This window comes from Camelus bactrianus, chromosome 10 (genome assembly GCF_048773025.1).
Source record: "Camelus bactrianus isolate YW-2024 breed Bactrian camel chromosome 10, ASM4877302v1, whole genome shotgun sequence".
Taxonomy (NCBI): domain Eukaryota; kingdom Metazoa; phylum Chordata; class Mammalia; order Artiodactyla; family Camelidae; genus Camelus; species Camelus bactrianus.
In genome coordinates, this window is record NC_133548.1 from 72,123,790 (window position 1) to 72,135,453 (window position 11,664).

At 46.0% G+C, this 11,664-nt stretch overlaps 1 pseudogene; it reads left to right on the top strand.

Moving 5' to 3' along the window:
* The window catches only part of LOC123614597 (PRKC apoptosis WT1 regulator protein-like), a 43,575-nt pseudogene extending 32,644 nt beyond the window's left edge, over positions 1-10,931 (top strand).
* The last annotated feature ends 733 nt before the right edge of the window (positions 10,932-11,664 follow it).

The following is an 11,664-nucleotide window of genomic DNA, read 5'->3' on the forward strand; positions in this document are numbered from 1 at the left end:
GACTGAGTGGTGAGGGAAGCTTTGAACCCGTGTTCTGATTTCATAGCCACATCTCAACCCTAATTTTTACAAGGCAGGGGTCCAGGCACTGGGGACCCTCCACCTTCCACACTTGTAGTCGTGCTCCAGGCCCGCCATCCCCAAGGCGTCTGGGTGAACACATTTAATCCACTTACTCTGCACCCGCTCAGCCCTCGGCTGCCACTCTGCTGTCGCTGCCTGACACCAGCTGAGGTTTTAGGTGAATCATCACCCCCGCCTGCCCACCCGCCCTGCCATGTGGGGCAGGCCCCTCCTAGCCTGGGCATTCTAAATCCTTAGCGCACACATCTGCAGAACTGCATCAAAAGAGCGCTGCTCGTCTGTGTCAAGGTGTTGACAAGGGGAAGGGAGGGGGAGTTTGGGGTGGCCTCTTATACCAAAGGTGGCACATGAAAGGGACATGTTTATGTCCATAATGAGACTCAGTTTGAAGCCAAGAACTTGGTCCCAGAGAGTAGTAAAGGCTGAGAGACTACAAGGCTGCTGAGAAAGGGGCTTGACTATTGGATTGCAAAATTTTAATTTAATTAAAAAATCAGCCCCCTGGATGATAACAATTTGCCCCTAAGGCCAGAATTGGCCACCTGAGCCCTGGGCACCCTTCAGTTCCAGGATGTAATCATCTGAGCAAGGGGTCCTTAACTTGGGGGGCTGTCCTCTCAGTCATGGGTGCACCTGCTCACATGTGCACCCATGGACTGCAGTGCCCACAGGTCAGGGTGCTCCTCATGCCTGGCCAAGGAGGCCCAGGTCATAAGGAAGGAATGACAGTCTGTGGGGTCACACGTGTGCCCCTGCAGGGGAGATTGTTGTATAGGGAAGAGCCCACCCTCCCCCCTCCTCCCCACCCTCACCTCCAGGAGGGGTGCTGGAGGGAGCAGGACTCCTGAGCCCCTAGGCTTAGCAAGCACCCTGGCTGAGGGTGGGGAGGCTGCCCACTCTGAAGTCACAGATCAGATGGTGGATTGGGGTCCCACCCCCACAGCTCACCAGTGAGCCTCTCTAGTCTGTTTTCTCTTCTGTAAACTGGAACCCAGTCACCCTCACCCTCAGACGTGGGGGCAGCCTGTGTAAATTACAACACAAAGCCCTGGGCTGTTTCAGGTGCCCTGGGGTGTCCAGCCCCAAGGCCCGGCAGGTGGGAGACGAGAGGTGTGGGTTAGCAGGTGTGACAGCAGTGCTGAGACCTGGCTGAGTGTGTGCGCTCTAATATCCAGGACCTGGGAGCTGCCACTAGCAAACCCACTCACTGAGGCCATGTTTACTCTCACTTGTCAGCTACAATCCCTTTTGCACAGAGGCTTCTGGAGTCTATCAGCCACATCATTGCCTGTCACCACACTGTTGCAGTCCCAGGGTCCCCATTTAGCCAGTTTGAAGGGATAGTCAGATTCTCTTTTTAATCAGTGACAGAAAACCGAAGCGGCTTAAAGAAGCAAATAAGGCAGGAAAGAATGACTTACCTAACTGAGATGTCCACGCGGAAACAGCTTCAGGCAGGGCTGTACCTGGTGCTCAGTGACGTCAGCAGAAGTTGTCCTTCCCCACCTCTGGGATCTGCCACTGGTGTCATCTTCACATGGCTCTGCCTTTATGAGAGCAAGATGGCCACCAACTGCCATAGGCTGACATCAGGTCCCTTCAACTCCCAACTGAAATAGAACTTCTCCACCCCCAGGTTTCCAGCACCAAAGCCTGACCGTGGAGCCTGACCGGGCTGGTGCCCAGCTTTGAGCCAGTCACAGTGGCCAGGGAGGATGGAACACACTGACTGGCCAGACTGGGGCCATGTGGCTAACCTCTCCAGAAAACTTGTGATCTGTTCACCTGTTTCTGTAACTTAGCAGGACCCTGGGGGGCCTTCCAGAATCAGACCCCCTCCCCCCATCCTCTGCTGCAGCTCCTCTGAAGCACCCAGGTAATATTATTTCATGTCTATTTCCTGAGATTTTCAGATGCTTAAAGCCACCACCAAGGGAAGAAATTAACACTTGATGATTGAGGGTGCATTGCCTCCAGTCCTTCTGGTACCTGGGGGTTGATGGTGTTGATCGCCCTGTTCCCTCCACATCAACCAATCAGAGGATTGTGCACAAGCTGATCACCTACCCTGTGACTCACCCTCCCTTACCTGGACTTTAAGTATGCTTTGCTGAAATTCTTTGGGGAGTTCGGGATATTCTTAGGCATAAGCCACTCTGTCCTCCTCACCCGGCCCTGCAATAAACTTTTCTCTGCTCCAGACTTTGATGTTTCAGTTTGCTGGGCCTCGTGGTGTGGCAGGCACATGAACTTGCCCTTAGTAACACTCCCTCTGCCTGGAACCTCTTCTGCCACCTGTGCACATTACGTGCACTTCCTCACATCTTTTCAGCTTTATTCTTTCAGGAATATTTACTGAGAGCAGTTTACGTGCCAGACACTGTTCTAGGTATGGATGGTTGGATCCAGCATCTCTCTGATCATCACTGAGGTGGAGCATCATTTCATGAATTCATTGTCTGTTTTATTGGAAAAAATAGATACATAAATGTAGGGAGTCCGAATTTCTCAGGCATAAACCCAAATACTAGACATAGATACTTAAACTATCAGGGGAATGGTGCATAACTTCCCAACTCCGTCAATTTTGGCTGCACATAATGACATCCTTTCAAAAAGCACATGCAGAAGAGGCTGGGAAATGGACTCATTTCATAGAGGAGGCACCTGAAAAACGTGCCTCAGCCAGCTGAGCAAGGGCAACAGCAACAGTAATGCCACCCTCAGGGCGCGTGCCCTGAGTTTTACTTAGACATGGTAACTAAATGTGATGGGGCATTCTGAATGGGACCTTAGAAGAGAAAACGGTAAAACTAAGAAAATCTGAAAAAAGCATGGATTGTAGTTAATAATAATATATCATCAATAATTCATTAATTGTAACAATGAGCATAATAATACGAGATGGCAATAAGACAGAAAACTGATCTGGGCTACTTGGGAAATCCTACACTATCTTTGAAAAGTTTCTATAAATATGAAACAAGTGAAAATAAAAATTATATTAAACATTTTTATATTTTAGAATATATTATTTTAAAATTACCCTATAAGAAATTACTATGACTTTTACCTGTCACCTCCTTCTATTTTGTTTTTTCTAAAGATAGGACTTATGACACAGAATAAATAACCTAGAATAATACATACATAATTTCCAATCACATTTATTTCACATTTTTCATATTAAATACTAATGCACATGTTTGTTAATGATGTAGGCTGTTCTTTGGAGGGTTTTTCTTTCTTTCTTCTTTGGTTGTTTCACTGGTATAGCTGTGTCCTAAGTTCACTCTAAAAAGTTTGTCATCATAAATGTACATTAGGATTCAGGCTTCAGTGAGTTTATTTAATTTCATGGCTGACTATATTCAAAATACTGGATTGTTTAAAAATAATAATAACAATAATATTAATAATGCTCCAATGTGACTGGCTCACTTATTCCAAGAATGGTTGTTTTTATTTTGTTTCCATGATTACTTTTCCACACTAACAGAGCAAAATCAAACATTTGCAACTGAAACATTCAGATTAGAAGAATGAGAACAGAACTTCTGACCACAAAGATTCAGTATTTTCCCTTGGTGTTTTCTAGTCAGAATTGTTTTAAAAATATCTAAACTAATCAACTTCTAAGTGATAGTTAACAGAAAGTGACAAATGCAGAGAACCAAACAGCAATCTTGCAAGTGATTTTACTTGTTGCTATATTTTGTCCCAGAAATAAGTTACCTCTTAGAATAATTATTCCAAGATCAAACCCTGAAATGCCTTTCAGTGTAGTCAAACTTGCATGTTATTATAATGTTCATATAGCTAATGATACAGGTAAAGATAAAAAAGTGATCTCTCTTCTGTGTTTAATGCAATTTAAAAGAAATATCTAACAGTCTTAAGAAATTAGGTTAGGTCTGAAATACAGGTGGGAAAATTAGCAGTAATTAGCCAGTAATTTTCCTTGCCTTCTCAGTGTACAAGAGTAGTAGCCCATGGTAAACAGATATGTAACATGACAAGGTACCATCATGTGAAGAACACTTTCATCACCACAGAAAGACAGGTTTATTGATTGCAATGAAATGAAAGAAAAAAATGGATATGATGTACCATAGGTAATTACTGGTCAATTGGAAAAAGATAAAATTGATATAAAAATGCTCGTCATCACAGATACTATAAACGAGTGACTAAGACAGTTGCTTAGAGGGAGAAGCTAGCTTTCCTCAGTTGTGTATGATTATGCCAAATGTGTGCTTGTTCAGCTCATAATTTTAAGACAAAAAAGTTCTTCTATAAATTAAAACATAACCTTTATTGCACAGTGGATATATTTTGTGAATTAAATGAGTAGATGGAATATTTTCATGTCTGTTCTAAAAAGCGCTCTAAATACATATAAGAATATTCAATGTTCATGAAGATGAAATGCAGTCAGCCACCATCCCAGGCAAACCCACAGGTATGTACGTGTAATGCATGTATAACATATAGTAGTAAATAATACACAAAACAATATGAAATACACTATTATCATAATATAGCAGATAAAATAACATCAGAAAATAAACTGCTGAAAAAATAAGCATGTTGGTGTAAATAGATAACAAAGCAGTTATGATGGGATGCGATTGTGAACCCAGGGGACATGTTAACAAAGCTCTCCAAAAGCAAATCCTGACTGTGCAAAGATAGCTGCTTCTTCGAAGGCCTCCCCCCTTGTTTACAACCAAAGTGAGAAGCTGGAAATAGAGGGTGTAAATAAGGCATAGAAATGTACTTCCTGATTCAGAAAATAAACTAAATGGAAACTTAAAGATACAAGCACTGAAGATTCTATAAAGTATCAATTCTCCAGGGTGGGGATACGGCAGCTCCTAGCGCGGGGGGTGGGGTGGGCGGTGGGGCTGAGTGGGCACTGTGCAGGGGGGTGGCTGCGAGGGGCCCTGTCGCAGGGCAGATCCTGGGGGTGGGGGTGGGCGAGGACCTGATGCTTCCCTTCCCTGCCCCCGTTTGTGTTTCCCCACAAATCGGCCCGTCCCAGGGGGAACCGCGGCCACCCCACCCCGCGCCAGAGGAGGGTGGGGAGGTCGTTCCCTCTCCTTCTCCGGGCGACGGGAAGGAGGCAGGGGCAGCCAGGGCTGGGGCGGGTGGCCTGCGGTGGGAGCCCGGCCGGCCCCGCTGGAACTGTGAGGACAGGTGCCTGCCAGACTGCGGGCCAGCGGCCGCACCACAGGCTTCCTTGGAGGAGGAGAAGGCGACGCGGGGAAAGATGCGCGCCAAGCAGAACACCCCCCGCACCGCCACCACCGTACCCCCGCCCTCCACGCTGGGGCACCGGTGGCGCAGCTGGGAAGCTCCCCGCGGCTCCGGGCACCTCGGCTGCGGGGGCCAACGAGCTCAGCAACAACCTCCCGGGTGGCGCCGCTGCCCCTGCCGCCCGGCCCCAGGCCGTGAACTGCGCGGTGGGCCCGGGGCCGCAGAGCAGCGCCGCCTCGGCCAGGGCAGCCGGAGGACCAGTCCCCCCCCCTCTCCGCCGCCGCCACCGCCGCTTAGCGGGCAGCGCCGCCCCGGGCGACGAGGAGGAGCGGGACAGCGCCCCGGAGAAGGGCAAGAGCTCGGGCCCCATCGCCAGGAAAGGCGAGGGGCAGACGGAGACGAGGAAGCTGCGGGAGGAGTGGCGCTCCGGGTCTGGTAAGCATCCCCGCTGGGCAGAGTGCTTAGAGGAACCTGAAGGTGGTGAAGCTGGGCAGACAAAGCGGAAACGAGAAGATGCAATTACACCCCAGAACACGGTGCAGAAGAAGGCTCTAAGCTTATTAGATCCACATAGTTCCTACCTGCTACACTTAGAGGCAGATCTAAAAACACAACCACTACTAAGATGTCTCCAGTATAGGTATCCCCGAATAGACAGAAGTGGGTTCAGCAGATAACAACAGGATGCACGTGCTTAGTGGTAAGAGAAAGGCAAGAAAACTTAAGACTTGTGAGACTAATGCAAGATAAAGAGGAAATGATCGGAAAACTCAAAGGAAACTGACTTGTTAAATAGAGACCTTGTTAAATAGATGACATAGAAGATAAAAATGAACAACTAAAGCAGGAGAATAAAACTCTTTTGAAATTTGTTGGGCAGCTAGCAAGGGAGAAGATTCATGGCTCAGTGTGGGAAAAAAATTTAAAAACTACTGATCGAATGTTATGGTTAATGCTAGGCCAATATTCCTCTGCAAGTATCTGTATTTATTTCTAGAAAATAAATTTCTAGACAGTGCTGCCCACTGTCACGGTGGTGTTCCAGGCTCAGGCAGCGCCTTTGGCTGTGAGGTGCTGTCTCCCTGGGGTGGTTTACCCTTAGGCGTGGGGCAGGAATACTGGTGTTCCCTAGCTTCCCAACCACACTTTGGATGTTGTGCAAACACTGTTAATATTCAGCCTTAAAATGTATTAGTGTACTGATTGTCAATAAAAGAAGTATTTTAAATTTTCTACTTAATCCATTAGTAAGTAAAGGAATATTTCGATTCCTTTTTAAGATTATACCAGCTATTAAGGCTTTTAAAGACCGAGCTCTTTTAAAATGTTTCCTCTATTTCGGTTTATCAGGAACATTTCCAACAATAACCTTTTACATAACGGTACCTGGTGCAGATACAGGGGCCTGACAATTCAGGCAAAGCAGGTCATGTGCAGTCCTCTCTCCCAGGCTTAAAATGTATGCGTGTATCACATATAGATTTTTACACTAAAGATTGAAAAATAAAGTAGGATCTGCTACAATCTGTTTCCCTTTAAAATTTATAACTAACATTGAGATTTTAAAAAGGTTACTTAGATACATGTGCACTACCTGGGTATTGTCAGTAAAGTGCGAGTATTTGTGAAATTATTAGTCCCATTCAGGAATAATATTTATTATATCTCCTGGGAATTTGTGGCATAATAAAGTATATCCAATATTCAAAGTTCTAATGCATTTATGATGTTATTTTCAAAATACTAAGTTTATTATCTTTAAAATGAACATGACTTGCCTCCTGCATTTCTGACCTGAATTAACTTGGGAATCACTGAAGAAATCATCTCTATTTCATCTTTCTAGAATTGTTATTAATTTTACTGCACTACAATTACCTTTAGAGAAGAAGAGGAAGGCTTTAGGTGTGTATTTCCAAGGGAATTTACTAAATATAATAGATTAGCAGTGTCATGCTTGTTTAAGTAGTTTAAAACATAGAAAATTAAGTATCAGGGGCAGATACATGAAACAATGTATTTTTAAGGTTAAAAAACCTACTTCAATTACATGTGGTTTATGTTTTCAGGGTTAATCTGGATTTTTATAAGTAGAAATTAAAATGCAAGTTTTGAGTCCATTAATACTTTGTTGAAAATAATGCAAATCAATGTAATAGCATGTTCATATGTTCAACACCAGAAGATAAGATAGGAAGGAACTTGGGTTTGATAATCAATCTGATGTCGTAGACAATATTCATGTGTACATTGAGTGTCATCTTTCATCTTTTTTGTGCGGTTTTTGATCTTGACTCAGTGCCTAGTAAGTTCCATGCCGTGTTGGCACTTATTTAATAACTATTCTTGATGTTGTTAATAACCTGTTACAAGATTCAGGCATATATATACATATTTTTTAACCTCCCAAATATTTTATTAATTTATTTGAATACGGTATAAGTTTGGTATATAACATGTGAATGTAAGGTGTATAGTGTGTTACTTTGATATATGTATTTATTGCAATATAGTTGTCAGGCACATATTTGCTTCTTGCAATATAAAAAAACCAAACACATCAGCTTTTCATTGGGGGGAATGTATTAAATGAGAAGGAGCTAGCGTTAAAATAACATGTTAAAGTCTGGTCACACATTGTCTCATTGTGTCTGAACCATTCCTAATACGTAACAGTAACTTGACTTCTTTTGCATTGGAACTATGCTCTCATAAATAAAGGACCCTCTCATTGATTAGGACTGTCACTTGTATGCCTTACCTGAGAACTAGTGACACTTTTTGGTTGTTTCAATAGGCTGAAAACATGGTACTAATAGGCAGCAAACAGTTTACTCATCAGGTGCATGAAAAAAGGCACTTTCCCCCATGCTGTTTTCTCCAAGTTGGCTGTTTCATTCTCAGTATAAAGACTTGAACCATCGCCCAAGAAAACCTGACCCCATATTGTTTTTTTTATTTTTGTTTTACTGAGCTAGAGTCTCACAGTGTGTTAAAGTCGTCTCTCCATACCCCACCCAAAAAAAGTAATTACATATGAGTATGTGAGAGAAATATGGTTGAGGGGGTTATATTAAATTTTCATACTTACTCTTTCAGTAAGTAACTGGATAGACAATTATAGATATGATAGAAGCTTTAAAAAATGCTCATGGATCAGCCCTTCTGTCTAGCAGTGTGTAGTGTGTGTCAGTGCTGTCTTAAGAGTGCTGACTTAAGTACAATTAGCCAGTCTAATCTGAATACTTCATTCAAAAGTACTTTCTGTATTAACTATGCAGCCGTTGTACTTTGGGTCTGGTTAATGGGGACTACTGAGTTTGCTGCAGCACTTACTGACTGGCGATGAAAGCCCTGATGCATGTTGAGAAATGTCTTACCACAGTTCACATGAGGCCTTCCCCTATTCTCTTAACTCCTTGCTTGGTTCCCTCTTGGCCTTTATTGGGGCCAGCAATTACCCGTTCTCTTGTGTGTTTGGTTTTTTCTTTCCCCATTAGATCATCTCTATGATGACAGGGAGTGGATGCTTGTAGCTCATTCACCAACGTCTCTCCAGTTTCTCCCTGGCCTCTTTTCAATATTCAGTAAATATTGCATACGTGCATAAATAAATTAAATATTTAATGTACAAAAAAGGTAGGCCAAAGCAGTGCAATCTGGAGCTAAATGGGACCTAACAGACCTGAATTTGAATCTCAATTTTAGTATTAATTAGCTTAATGCTAAGGGTCTTTCTGGGGGAGGTGATGAGAACTTTTAAGATCTCATCTCTTACCGACTTTTAAATATGCAGTACGGTTTATTAACTATAGTCACCAGGCTATACGCCTCACATCCCCTAGGACTTATTTATTTTATAACTAGAAGCTTGTACCTTCTGACCACCTTCACACATTTTGGCCACCCCCGTATCACTATATCGTGAGATACTCTGATAGGCCTTGGGTGACAACTAAATTTTAGGGAACACAGATCATGGTAAAGAGGTGTATTTTTTGATAGCAAAACTCTTGATGAATAAAAGTTCCTGAAGAAATGTGTTTTTTTCCCTACAGCCAAAAGAGCAAAATTGTCAATGAGTCACTCACAGCTTATTTCAAGAACTTTTAACATTCCTATCACATCGGTAAGTGACATATCCCCTTCCTAACGGCCACGTGGTGGCAGACACTGCTTCTGGGTGGGGTGAAAGTGGTGAGTGCCAAACGTGGTCATACTTGTTCCCTCTGGGTCACTGAGCTTCTCTGCCTCTGTCTTAGTTTTCACAACTATAAAACAAAAGAAGTCACACTTGTGTGAAGTGTTTCTGAGCGCTTCTTTAAGGACAAATTGAGATCATGGATGTGAAGGCATGTTATATTTTTAAAACATTATATGAGTAAAACATCATCTCCCAACCTTAACTAGAAAAACAAGTAAGGAAAAAATGTGAATACAATGAAGAGAACTTGGGAAAGTTCCAGCATGTTTTACTAGTGCCAAAGTTAGCCCCCATTCTCCCACAAACAAAAATGGTGGGGGAGGGGCGAATTGGAAAATGACTGTGAAAGGAGACAGCAGTAAGATTGTTTTGTAAAATCTGAAGCACACAGGCTGCATTTTCAAGCCCGATTTGTAAAAGGATGGGCAGTGATGGTGAAACCTGGAGGGCTTAGCTCTCCTTTAGATTAGAGGCGGGAGAGATGCGAAGCGGCCCAGCACCAGCACCTGGTGAGAGAGGCTGTCACCTCTCAAATAAGAGAAAGGGGGAAGTCAGCCAGCACTGTAGTCACCTGTTCCCTAGTCTCTTCCTTCTTCCATGTGCTCTCCCAATTCCTTCACAAACTGTGCTTAATTGATTGTGTTGCTTTTTAGTTATAAAATTCAGCCCCTCCGAGAACCCCTCCCGTAGACAGGGATTGGGGGAGGAGGGGTGGGGGGAGGGAAACCAGAATTTAGTCCATACCACAGTGACTGCACACTGGAGGCACGTCGCTGTACAACAAAGCCCGGCAGACGCATTGTTTATCAGTGAACTTCCTACTGTGGCCCTGAGATGTAGGTCAGGCTCATTGGAAATACTAGCCACGGATCACATGCCGTCTTTATTATATTTCCAGAACGGGTGCTCCGCTGATTCCTGCACACTGGAGTGCGTCTGCGCTGCAGGAGGGAGAGGAGACACATGTGCCTTAGGGAAGCAGGTAGAGTCCCATCTATCTTCCTGATACTTTCCGGGGTGCTTTCCCATCCCCTCAGCCCTCCCTCGTCACCACCATCTCCCTTGCTGTCTTGGCCCCCAGCCTCTCTGTTTAACCTGTGCCATTCCCTCTCTCTCCCGGCTCTGCACCTCAGTAGAAGGCAAAGAGGGCTCCTTCTAATAGCTGGGGAGGGCTTGGCCTTCTAGAGGAAAGCACTCGCACCATCCGCTCCCCTCCCCTCTGCAGCTGCCTCCTGCCAATCAGGAGATACGACGTCTGGCGCGGTCCAATGAGGGCCCGAAGTCTCCGCGGGGTCCCGCCGATCACAACACCTTGGCCAGTGAGCGGGGGGCGGAGGCGGGACTTGCTCCGCTCTTAAATCTCCAGTTCTGGAGGCTGGTTTGAACAGGCTTGGGAGCAAACCAGGGGCGGCGGGCGGAGGCATGATGGCTCTCTGTTCCTAGTCTCCAGTTAAGGCCGCTGAGGTGAGCCGGCCTGGGCGCGAACGAGGGACGGCGAGCAGAGGCAGGACGACTCTCCTTTCCTGCGTCTACAGAACGTTGGTGTGAGCCGTCCAAGGCGAGAACGAGGGACAGTGGGCAGAAGCAGGATGACTCTCCGCTAGTACATCTCCAGTTCAGGACGCAGAGGTGAGCCGGCTTGGGCGCGAACGAAGGACGAAGGGCGCAGGCGGGAGGGCTCTCCGTGCCTACGTCTGAAGGCCGCTGGTGTGAGCCGGCCTGGGCGCGAACGAGGGACGGCGTTCGGAGGCGGGATGGCTTTCCGTTCCTGCGTCTGAAGACCGCTGGGGTGAGCCGTCCAGGGCGCGAACCAGGGACGGCGGGCGGAGGCGGGAAGGCTCTCCGGTCCAGGGTCTCCAGGCCGCTTGTGTGAGCCGGCCTGGGCGCGAACAAGGGACCGCGGGCGAGGCGGAGCGCTCTCCGGTCCTGCATCTCCAGGCCGCCTTTCTGAGCCGGCCTGGGCGCGAACGAGGTAAGGCGTGCGGTGGCGGGATGGCTCTGCGATCCAGGGTCTCCAAGCCGCCTTTCTGAGCCATACTGGGCCCTGACGAGGGACCGCGGGCGAGGCGGACGGCTCTCTGGACCAGGCTCTCCAGGCCGCTTGTGTGAGCCGGCCT